The sequence below is a fragment of the Phoca vitulina genome, unplaced genomic scaffold (genome assembly GCF_004348235.1).
Source record: "Phoca vitulina isolate PV1807 unplaced genomic scaffold, GSC_HSeal_1.0 scaffold5, whole genome shotgun sequence".
Lineage (NCBI taxonomy): Eukaryota > Metazoa > Chordata > Mammalia > Carnivora > Phocidae > Phoca > Phoca vitulina.
In genome coordinates, this window is record NW_022589708.1 from 17,951,857 (window position 1) to 17,963,904 (window position 12,048).

Here is a 12,048-nt window from a genome sequence, read left to right on the forward strand (position 1 = left end):
CTCTCAAATAAATAAAAAAAAAATCTTTTAAAATAAAATAGTATTTAAAAAAAATCAATGTTTTATCATAAACAAATGTGCAAATAGGAGATTGAATAAAACAAAGTGTATATTTTAACATTGTAAGTATAAAGTGAACATAGCTCAGCCCAAGAAATAGAATATTTGTACCCCAAAAACCCCCAACTTATTCATTCCCTATAAAAACCCCTGTTCTCACACTAGTACAAAACAATTTTCTTAACATTATCATAATTTTATAATTTCCTGATTTGCTTTTTATTTTGCTATATATGGATTCATCCTTAATATAATTTAGTTTTATCATATAAAAATTGATACATTTTTTAAATGAGGTTGTATTGTATATATTATTTTTTTCTTGTTTTGTTAGCTTAGCATTACACATACTAGAATTATCCATGCTCCATGGTTTGTTTGTGTTTTTTCTGGGGGTGGGGGGAGGGTATAATTTCTCCATCTTCTTTGCTATATAATATTCCATTTCATGAGTATACCATCAATTATTTGTTCATTTATATGTTAATGGGTATTTGGGTTGTTTCAAATTTTTAGTTATGACAAAATAATCCTCTTGTTTTTTCAAAGAAGAAATCAAGGCCAGTGGTCACAACAATTAGCAGCAGGCTGTGGTAAATTTCCCTGGTTTCATGTTTTGTAAGTTAGTGCTGTTTCCACCACTCTGGTCTGTGTCATAAGCAATTTCTGCTGAAGTAAATGTGGACTCAGCCCTATCGCATCAAGCTCATCCTTCAGAGTGAGGTAGGGAATCGACTCCACTATACACTTATTAAATCTATTATTCAAAATCTTGTTTTATTTATGTTGTCACTGAAAAATCTGGTGGGAAGAGGAGAGAAGCTAGAGTGTCAAACATTTAGGAGCTTTAAATACTGTCTAAAAATGAGATTGAATATATCATGTACATACATTTTCAACCTCCAATTAAGAAAATCATAATATTCAGCAGCTATCTTTCCTCTTCCCATGTTCTGGAGCACAAAGGCAAAGTACGAGTTGGAGTTAGGTCCTGAGGAATCAAAGACATGCAGATGGTTGATTCCTCAGGGACAGAATACCTGGTGAAGGGAGAAAGAGGTTTGGGAGTGAAGCCTGAGGAAGCACAACACAGAAGGGATTAGGAAGGTGCATCCTGCAGGGGGGAATGAATAAGAAGTGGCCAGGGGAGTATGAAGGAAAGCAGTAGACCACGGTGTCACAGATGCTAAGAGAAGAGAATGTGCCAAAAGTCAACAAAGGGGCCAAAATGTTTTGAGAGGCCATGCAAATGGAACGCTGAGAACATCTACTAGATTTAGTAGCAGAGAGGTCACTGGTGACCTCAGTAAGAATGGTTTTGGGGGAATGATGGGGCAGAAAGCTGCTTGCAGAGACTACGGAGTAAGGGGAAGGATGACAGAAGTTGGAGATGGTTCTCACAGATGACACTTTCAGGAACTTTGGGGAACAATGAGATGGTGGTAGCTGAACATAGATGAGTGGGCGAGAGAGGCAAGAAGGGGGATATATTTGTTTGTTTATAACTTGGGAAAGAGTTTAAAGTTACCAAGAAGGGGGTAGGATCTAAAACAAGTAGAGAGATGGGATTGAGAAACGATAAGGTCTCACCACAACTATGGCAACAGAAGGGAAAAGAAGGAGCGCCTGGGTGGCTCAGTCAGTTAAGTGTCTAACTTCAGCTCAGGTCATGATCCCAGGGTCCTGGGATTGAGCCCCGCATCGGGTTCTCTGCTCAGTGGGGAGCCTGCTTCTCCCTCTCCCACTCCCGCTGCTTGTGCCCTCTCTCTCAAATAAATAAAATATTTAAAAAAAAGAAGTGAAGAAGAGGATGGTGGAGGAAATGGGAGTCCCCACCAGATGGCTTCATTTATCTCTAGTCTTACGCTAAAGCTACTTTTTTAAATTCTAGCGAAATCTTGAAAAACATCCTCAGCTAAGACATTTGTTTTCTTTCTGTTCAATATCCTTGCTGTTGTCCTCCCTTTCAATTAGAAAAGGATATTGTATGCTTGCTGTAAAATGTATAAACTGAATGTATTTCTAGTTTTAGTAAAGTTTCTCAGGAGGTATGGTGCATTTTCTGCTCTGTGATATGGTCTATAATCTCTACCTTCCAACCAATCTTCTAGGACTTTTTCTTTCAATTTCCATCAGTAAACAATAGATTCATGGCTAATTTTCTATAGACTGTACAAGGGTGTCGGGAGCTGTCACATTTGATATTCAATGTGAGGGAGATTGGCATACCTCATCTGTTTTACTACATCCCTGCGGAAACTTCAAGTTGCTGTTTGAGATTGTATCAGTCAGGATCCGTCCAGAAATTATAGAGTACAAAATACCCTAAGTGTTTAAAGTGAAGGGAATTTATTCCAGAGAATTGGTTATACAGGTGAAGAAAAACTGAGAAACCAAACAGCGGACAGGGAGTCCACCTCCAGATGAACAGCATAAGTAGCTGCTTTCTCCCCTCCAATGGAGAAACCAATGCAGGAGATAGGATTACCAAAGTTTAGGGGCTGGGTCACCCATCAAAAGCTGTCAATTCTCAGCCTGTCCAGAAGAAGCGGGAGCCCTGCAGGGGATTAGATCGCAGATACACTCAGAGTAGTATACCCAGGGCATTCACTAGAAGTGAGAGAAAGAGCCTGCTTTCTCCTCTCCTTTCCTCTTTCCAGCAGGAGCCTGGATTATGAAGCCTGCAGATGACTGCTCCTTCCATGACACAGAGTAGGGCAAAAGGTCAGGAATGAATCTGACTGCAAAGCCCAGAACATCACTAACAGGTTGTTTGCATACTATAACCTTGTATATGCCAGTTAATTTCAAAACATCAGTTTTGAGATCTAGGTGAATTGCTAAGGGAAAAATTGTACACCTAGAATATGCCTATTCTAGTGTAGAGGCTCAAGCCATGGTATCTCCTCCTCTCCTCCTCCCCACCACCCCCAAAGCCTCCACTGCCTGACGATTTTCAAATGCTGATGCTGATCAAAGTAAAAATTCCCTGGGGAAATCAGATAAATATGTAGATTCCTGGATCAGAGGGGGAAGTTTGCAGTGAGGCTCAGAAGTCTGAATTTAAATAAAACAAAACAACAAAAAAGGCAATTTTGATGAAGAGCTGTATTAGTGAATCCATTTGCAGGGAACAGATATAATCATATTGGGACACATTCTACCATATATCAATTGCTCACCACCACCATCATGGGATGTCACTCTAGACTTCTTTCTGGCTCTGCTGGTAGCTTTCTCACATTCTAAATGCTGGGGACACAAGTCAGCTCTTCTTGGAGAGCTTATTGTGTTTTTTATTCTAGCAGTTTGCAAACTAAATCATTTTATTTTCCCTTTAGTAACAGGGGTTACTAAAGTGACAAGACTGTATTCTATGTGAACAATGCTTTAAGGTAGAAATCTTGGGTATTACAAAACAAACAAACAAAAAATATGAAGCAAATATTAGGCTGAAATCCAAAGCCAAATAAAGCACATAATAAATGGTACAGTGAAGTACCCCAGAGTAGATACATTTTAGATTCGACTTCAAAGGAAACCCACTCGATTCAACAAGTAAGTAGGCATTAACTTGGGAAATACTCACCTGAAGTTAAAAGAATAATACTTAGCCTAGCAGCAATTCAAGAACTAGTTTGTCCTTCCCCGTAGAAGTACAACACTATAACACAACTGTAAATGATTTAGCAGATCGTATTTGAGTCCAATTACTGAGCCCCATATGCTCTATGATATTTAAACAGCTGGACCCGCTCTTTCTATATTAAACTATTTCCTTATAACAGGTTTATGATTTATAGTGGTGCTACTGATTTAATGAGTCATAAGAAGTTTATTTTTTTTCCCTAGTGAGATTTTTTTTCCCCCAAAAGACGAACAGGTATAAGATATTTTTTAAATGTTAATCATCATTAACAGTGTTTGGTTTTGAAACACGGCTTATAACAGCAGGGCAGCTAAGCATCTCTGGTTATCACTAAGAATCTGCCAACAGTGAATAGCTGTTTTCCTCCCATGTTGGCTTCTGTCATTTTTGACATCGATTATTTTTTGCTAAAATCAGTACTTCAAAAGTAATTTGGAGAATTACTTCAACTACAGTTTCATTTGTTCTTAGTTGTATCCATTTTAATGCCAAATATTTTGTATACTGGTGTTTTAGGTGGGAGGAGATCAGGGATATTGGTATTTTCAGGAAGAAAGAAAGTTTTTTTTTGTTTTAAAGATTTTATTTATTTATTTAAGAGAGAGAATGAGATAGAGAGAGAGAGCATGAGGGGGGGAGGGTCAGAGGGAGAAGCAGACTCCCCGCCGAGCAGGAAGCCCGATGCGGGACTCGATTCCGGGATTCCAGGATCATGACCTGAGCTGAAGGCAGTCGCTTAACCAACTGAGCCACCCAGGCGCCCTGGAAGAAGGAAAGTTAAGTATTTCTCTGAACGGCAGCCCTTGCTGTGTGCGGGGCTAGGTCTTCTTCAGCCCTCACAGGTGAGGTCAGGCAAGCCCGTTCACCGCCAGGATTCAGTCATCAGTTCGTCAAATGGATGGGTGGGTTTAGTGTCCATGTCGTGCAAAATTGTGGAAATTCCCTTGAGAAGAGTCGGTACAGTCACGGGACATGTTTAAAGAGACAGAGTTACACGTATGAGGTCAGTCCTTTAAACTATTAAATAGCTATAATCACCTATAGGCACCAACCTTACAGAGACATTTTGAGAATGAAATTAAATAATCCGATGAAATGTTTGTGAAATCGTCACACTTTAAAGCACTGTAGGATGTGTAGCTTTAAGATGCCATGACCACGGGGCGCCTGGGTGGCTCAGTCGTTAAGCGTCTGCCTTTGGCTCGGGTAATGATCCCAGGGTCCTGGGATCGAGCCCCACATTGGGCTCCCTGCTCCGTGGGAAGCCTGCTTCTCCCTCTCCCACTCCCCCTGCTTGTGTTCCCTCTCTCGCTGTCTCTCTCTCTGTCAAATAAATAAATAAAATCTTAAAAAAAAAAAAAATGCCATGACCAATTTCTTTTTTTTTAAAAGATTTTATTTATTTATTTGTGAGAGAAAGCACAAGCAGGGGGCGGGCAGAGGGAGAAGCAGGCTCCCCGATGAGCAGGGAGCCCGACGCGGGGCTCTGGCATCATGACCCCAGCCGAAGGCAGACGCTCAACCCACTGAGCCGCGCGGGCACCGCCATGATCAATTTCTAAAGGAATATGCAATTTACCCTCTATGTAAGAAAAAGAAATGGCATATATAGAAATTAAAACTATCAAAAAGTTTTCTCTGTCATTTATAACTCTGTAACTCTTTTTTTCCACTTTTCACCTAAAGGGAAATTATATGTTTATTAACATTAAAGATAAAATCCCAGATATGACTCAGTTCTCCTCACAAGAAACCTTCATGATTTCAACAAAGACCTATTCTATAACTTAATTCACTTGATGATTTGCAAAATCCTAGCAATTCTGCTCGAGTTACTGAAATGCTAGGAGCTAGCTGTGAAGACTGGCAGGCTCTATGCTGATAGTCAATTAAATACTTAAAAGATTTTAAATTCTTAGGATGGCACATCAAAAGTACTACAAGCCCATGGAAACAAAACAGATCGCTTCACACCAGGCCATTTGAACCTTTCAGTCACAGAATTCTGAAGCATGTTAGTAGAGGAAATCTTTGTTACGGACAAAGAGATAGTTTTACTACTTTAGCTCTAAAGATATAGCAACTTATAAATCTAGTCATCCACATGATATCTGCTCTTTACATTGGTTTTCACCAAGAATACTTTTTCATTAATCCTGAACAGTTTTTAAGACAGTATCTTCTCATTAGATCCTGAGATTGACTTCGGCTACCCTCAGAGCAGACCTGCTTATAGAAAATGAAATATCAATTTAATTATAAAATAGAGTACTATTTTTATGAGATAGTTGGACCTCATTATCTGTATGGCCCTACAGCACTCAGAGCCTGTAGCATCTCTGATTATTTAATCAACTAAATATCCACTTGGCTTGATGCTAGGCTAAGTAAAACACGCACACACACACACACACAAACTGAAAGAAAATAATTTCACGAGATACTTTTAAGATAGTGTCTCTGCTTAGCTCAGTAAAAATAGTGAGAACTCTTTTTTTGCTTAGAGTCTACTTTTTTTTAAGTCAGTCAGTCTGGTTCTAGACAGGACTTTACCATCTCACACATATATATATATTGTCACATGTACAAATAGAGAAAAACATATGTAAAGAAAATGGAAACTACATTATTAATAAATAACTTGCATATATATTATAAATAAAATATCTGCGTGGGAACTTTGTTTCTACAATAATATGCACTACTTTCTTAGAAAAAACAAGGATTTAGAACACTTTATGCGGGAAAGACAGGTGTATTGGGAAAATATTCTCCATTTCCTCCTGGTTCCTTGGGCTTCGTGCTTTTCTCTGAATGCAACAATTTTTGTTACGATTTTCCACCTCCTGCTCAGAAGTGCTGTGGGAATACTGTTTAAATTTGGGATCATCCAAACCTATTCGGGAACCAGGATTTTTATTGCAGTATTTACATTTTAATTTTGTGGCACCAATCTTGATTCCAACCAGCCCAAGAACCAAAAAAAATTCAAACTGTCTTTGGTGCAGCTTCTTCCATGTTCCATGTGCAAATGCATATAGGCACACGTAGTTTTATGTGTGTTTGTGTGCGTGTGCCGATATACATATAGATAGATGGATAAAGACACAGACAGACTAGATGGATACAGATAATATTAGTTCACCTTCTAAACTGCCTGAGGTAGTAGAAAAGAATGGCTTAGTTATGTATCAGCACCAAATGGAACTTTGGTTGTATATAAAGACATTATCTGTAACAATAAATAAAAGTCAAACAATACGATAGGCAGACGTATACTCCCCCAAGAGGGTGGGAAGTGGCTCAGAGGTCCGAGACCACTCTCTCTGTGCACACACTGGTCATGACACACTATCCAATGTGTTAAGCTCCTGATTTCCACTTCATAAGTGAGACTACATGATACACAGTCAGCCCCCCCAGGATTAGCTGCATTGACCACTTCCAGTGTGGAATTCTAAGTCAGCGCTGCCCCACCTGCTTCTGAGCTCCAGAGAATGGGCTGGACTTTTCTCCATCAGCTAGCCGTGAGCAAGAAAAGGGGAGAAAACTGACAAAACCTTTAAGCAGCACTTTCCCTCCTCTTGAACTTTGTTAACCTTTCTTTGTGTAAACAAGTTTTCTTCTTTTCTTTTTTTGGAGGTGGGGTTGGGGGGGGGAGGAAAAGAGAACCCCCCCCCAAAATCACGCTTAGAAACCTTTTCTCTGTCTTTTGTTCTTGAGCCCTATGTAATCTTGGGGAAAATTTTCAAAAAATAAATTGTGAAGAATCTTAATTAGAATTTATTTTAAAATCAAATCCAACACAAAGAGCAGATAATACTGCAGTGCAGACATCATATTCTGGCCAAAATGGGGCTTATGGAATAAAAGGACCCCCCCAAAAAAGGAGGCAAAATAGAGTAAGTGAGGACAAAGAAAAGACTAGAGTTTAGTTCCTAAATACCTTTACTACTGAAGGTATCATTTTAGAAAGAATATTTGTGATGTATGATGACAGGGAACAGATCTGAGTAAGCATGATGACTTTCAACTCTACTCACAAATTAAATAAAATCCTAAGAGATCATAAACTGGCAGCTGCTTTGTGAAAATGAAATGCTAATGTTCACAATTGTAATTTTTATGCCCGTAGCTGTGAAGTATATAAAGGTATTAGGCTCCTTTCTAATGCAATGGATGTATAATTTATGTATATTACAGCAGATTAAATCATTGGAGGTAAGAGGGAAAAACCCACTGATAAGTATGCATTTGACCATTTGAAATATGCCTAGAAAGTACTTAAATAGATAAACACCTATTTGGAGGTGAGAACAAAAGGAATGTTTTACCTGAAGCAAGAATTTTAATAAATACTGCCTTTAAAGGAGAGGAAGAGTCCTGACACTATTATTGCATGTAACTGAGGTTTTAAACAATGTTAAGGATGGAAACAGTTTCAGATGTTAAGCAAGTTTATTTTAGCTCCTATTGGTTTTTGAAAAAAAGCTTTTTGAAGACTTAACTGAGAGAAAAAGGAGAGAAGCACCCTATTCCATTATTTTTTCATATAAAACCTTAAAATGGGCATGTGTGCCGGGAGACGGACAGATCTGGACATGCGGTAAGGAGCAGTGAATTCTGCACTCTGATGGGAGGCATATAATCACAGGACAGAGAATCAGAAAGGATTAAGGCATATTTATGGATCCAGGTAGAACAGCAGTGACAATACTGCTGTTTAAAAACCAAGAACAGAGGGCACCTGGGTAGCTCAGTTGGTTAAGCGACTGCCTTCAGCTGGGGTCATGATCCCAGAGTTCCAGGATCGAGTCCCAAGTCGGGCTCATCGTAGAGTCTGCTTCTCCCTCTGACTTTCCCTGCTCTTGTGCTCTCTCTCTCTCTCAAATAAATAAATAAAATCTTAAAAAAAAAATAAAAACCAAAAGCAAGTGGGAGAGATGCTGGCTCTCCTCCTATTCTGGAGGGCCAACATCCTTCTGCGAATTGTGCGTCCTTCTGTCCTTGACTAAAATACATTTGTAATTTTCTGTGGGTGCGTGGATATGTATGCACATGCATGTGTGTGTGTGCTCCCAACAGAGGAACACTGTGAAGGACAAAATAAATTAAGTAAATAAATAAATAATCTGAGTCAATCAAGATGTCATAGACACATCAAGCATGAAACCCCAATACTGGCTGAATAACCAAAAATCATATTAAAAATACACACAATTCTTGGGGCGCCTGGGTGGCTCAGTCGTTAAGCGTCTGCCTTCGGCTCAGGTCATGATCCCAGGGTCCTGGGATCAAGCCCCGCATCGGGCTCCCTGCTCCGCGAGAAGCCTGCTTCTCCCTCTCCCACTCCCCCTGCTTGTATTCCCTCTCTCGCTGTGTCTCTCTCTGTCAAATAAATAAATAAAATCTTTAAAAAAATAAAAATAAATAAAAATAAAAAAAAATAAAAATACACACAATTCTCATTTGCTGAGAATAAAAGCAAGGCAACTTCCTGGTATAAAATATTCAAGTCTGTATAATGCATCACATTTTTCATTAAGTACTTCATGTACTCTTAGTGAACACATTTGACCATTGTTTTTCCTTACAATAATTTTGTATGGGTAGCATTATTTTTCCTTGACAGATGAAGAAATTCATATATAGAATGAATAATATTTCTATTTGGAAAAATATTTTTAGGATCCTTTTGCCTATCTTTTATTCATTTTATGGCTTCTTCTAATCATTCAAGATATAATTTGCTTTGAGACAACATCAAAAAGTGGCCTCAGATCGATACCAGAGGTCTCTAAGCAAATAGAGGAAATTGAAAAAGAGATGTGGACATGTAATTTTTCCCTCCAATGTTCAAACACTTGGAAAATTTAACCCCATCATCCCTTCGCTCATTCAGAAACAATTCTGAGATACTGTTGTTCACCAGACACTATGTTAGGCAGTGGGAAAGTCTAAGTAAAATAAAACACAAGTCAAATTTTACTCAGCATCATATTAACATTCTATGAATTCGCAAGACAGTATCTTATGAAAGCCTATCACCATTCTTGGCAAAAATAGGCACTAAATTAAAAATTAATTTAAACACATAGAAGCGCATTCCTCTTAATTTATTTTGTAATGTAACAAGCAGTGAGTGCTATTTGAGCACTCACTATTATCATTCATTTATTTTTAAGACCTCATTTGCCCTTATTTATATAAAGGGCATATTCTACAACATTCAATAAATGAACACAAAGTAATAATTAAATGATTATCTTATACTCATAGGAATTCACTGACTTTTTAAATTTATTGTTTTATACTTGGAGCTTTCTGATTTTGAAAATTCTAGTTACATTTAAAAATGGTAGAAATGAAAAGATATAAATTTACCACTATTTTATTTTTTAGAAAAAAAAAAAACACAGGTCCTTACATGTTATTTTTTAATTATTGATTTCAAAGCATTTATTCAAATATTTTCGTAGTGGTTTTCATTTATTAAACACACAATTAGGGATGCCTAGGTAGCTCTGTTGGTTAAGCATCTGCCTTCAGCTCAGGTCATGATCCCAGGGTCCTGGGATCGAGTCCTGCATCAGGCTCCTTACTCAGCGGGGCGCCTGCTTCTCCCTCTGCCTGCCATTCCCCCTGCTTATGCTCTTTCTCTCCCTCTCTCTCTCTGACAAATAAATAAAATCTTTAAAAAAAACAAACCCTGCCCTTAAAAAAAAAACACACACGCAATTATTAGGATCCACTATGTGCCTGTGAATTCAGGTGTAGACAGAGGTGAATAAGATATGATACAAAAATCTTGAGTAACACTATCAACTGCCATGATCTGATCTCGTTGGTATTTATAGAATGCTCCCCCCAAAGAGAGCAGAATACATATTATTTTCAGGATCACATGGAGCATTCACTGAGGTCAATCATATACAAGGTCATATGGCCACTGATATCATACAGAATATGTGGTACGAGTCCAACAAATCGATATAAACTAATTCCAAAGAAAGTACTAGAAAATCCTCAACTATTTGAAAACAAACAATACTTTTGTAATAAAAGTAAAGAGTTATAAGGAGAATAGAAAATATTTTCAAATGAGTTGATATGCAAAGGCAACATCAATGTGCAGAGTGAAACCAAAGGCATGCATTGGAGGAAATTAATAGAATCACATTATTTTATTAGAAGAGGAGAAGGTAGAATGTGTGCGAGCTAATTTTTCATTGCCCAATACAGAGCTAGTTGATAGTTTCCAAAATGGATACATCAAGGTAAAAAGTTTACTAAAATTAGTACATATATTTTAGCCATTTTTATATATGTATATGAAAAATAGCTCTATATATGAAAAACAGCTAAAATCATTGAAAATGAAAATGACTTTTTATCAGCATGATGTTAGTATAATTTGAATTTTAAACCACATGTGTATATTATTTTGAAAAGACCAATGAAAATACTGATTAAAACAAATTAATTCCTTTTTCTCCATAAAATCTCAATGTTTCTATTATTATTAGTTAGAAGGGAAGTGATGACAGGTGCCAGGTACATAGTGTGATGTCAATGAATATTTCCCTTTTCCCCTTAAAATATATACGCTAGCCTGGCTATTATGTGGTGTGCAAACTAACAGAAAACCCATTATAGCCTGATATAAAAAAGGACTGTGAAATTGCTAAGAATATTTTTTCTGGGATGCAATGTACACATACTGCAGGACGAACATTTATGCTTTAACAGTCATATATGCATAAAATTGCACTGTAGCATAAATATAAATTTATTCTATCTCATTAAATTTGTCAGAAGAAAGTGCTTAAAAAGAAGAATTCACATTGGTTATGCAATATGATTAAATTCATTTTATTAAAATATAATTCATAACATTCAAAATTATGCATGCTACAATATAAAAATGCTGTGTGTGATAAAACAAAGTTAATTAACAAATAAGCAGATCATGCAGTCAGCCATTTTAATCATTCTCCAAGCCTATATGCTATGACAGTCATAAATTAATCAGTGAATACAGCCCACTACATCTGTGTGTGTGTGTGTGTGTGTCTTCATTTCCATAATGTGAAATGGTGAAAAGCCCACTGAAAAATGCAGGCATCTTTGAGAGTAAGACCCTTCTAGATCAAGGAAGCTCTCTTTGGAAGTAACTTAGAGGATAACGCCTTCCACTACATTTGACACAAGATCAAGAGTTTACTTGGATATGGATCCGCAGTAGGAGAGACATCACAGCCTAGTATAAGACAAAGCACTAGCAAGGCACTTTTGTGCTAGACACACAGAGTTTCAAAAACTCTTCAAGCCAAATGGAA

General features: G+C 37.6%; 1 protein-coding gene across 5 annotated transcripts in view; it reads right to left on the reverse strand.

Moving 5' to 3' along the window:
- The window catches only part of GPC5 (glypican 5), a 1,360,202-nt gene that overhangs the window by 835,629 nt on the left and 512,525 nt on the right, over positions 1–12,048 (reverse strand). The window lies entirely within an intron of this gene.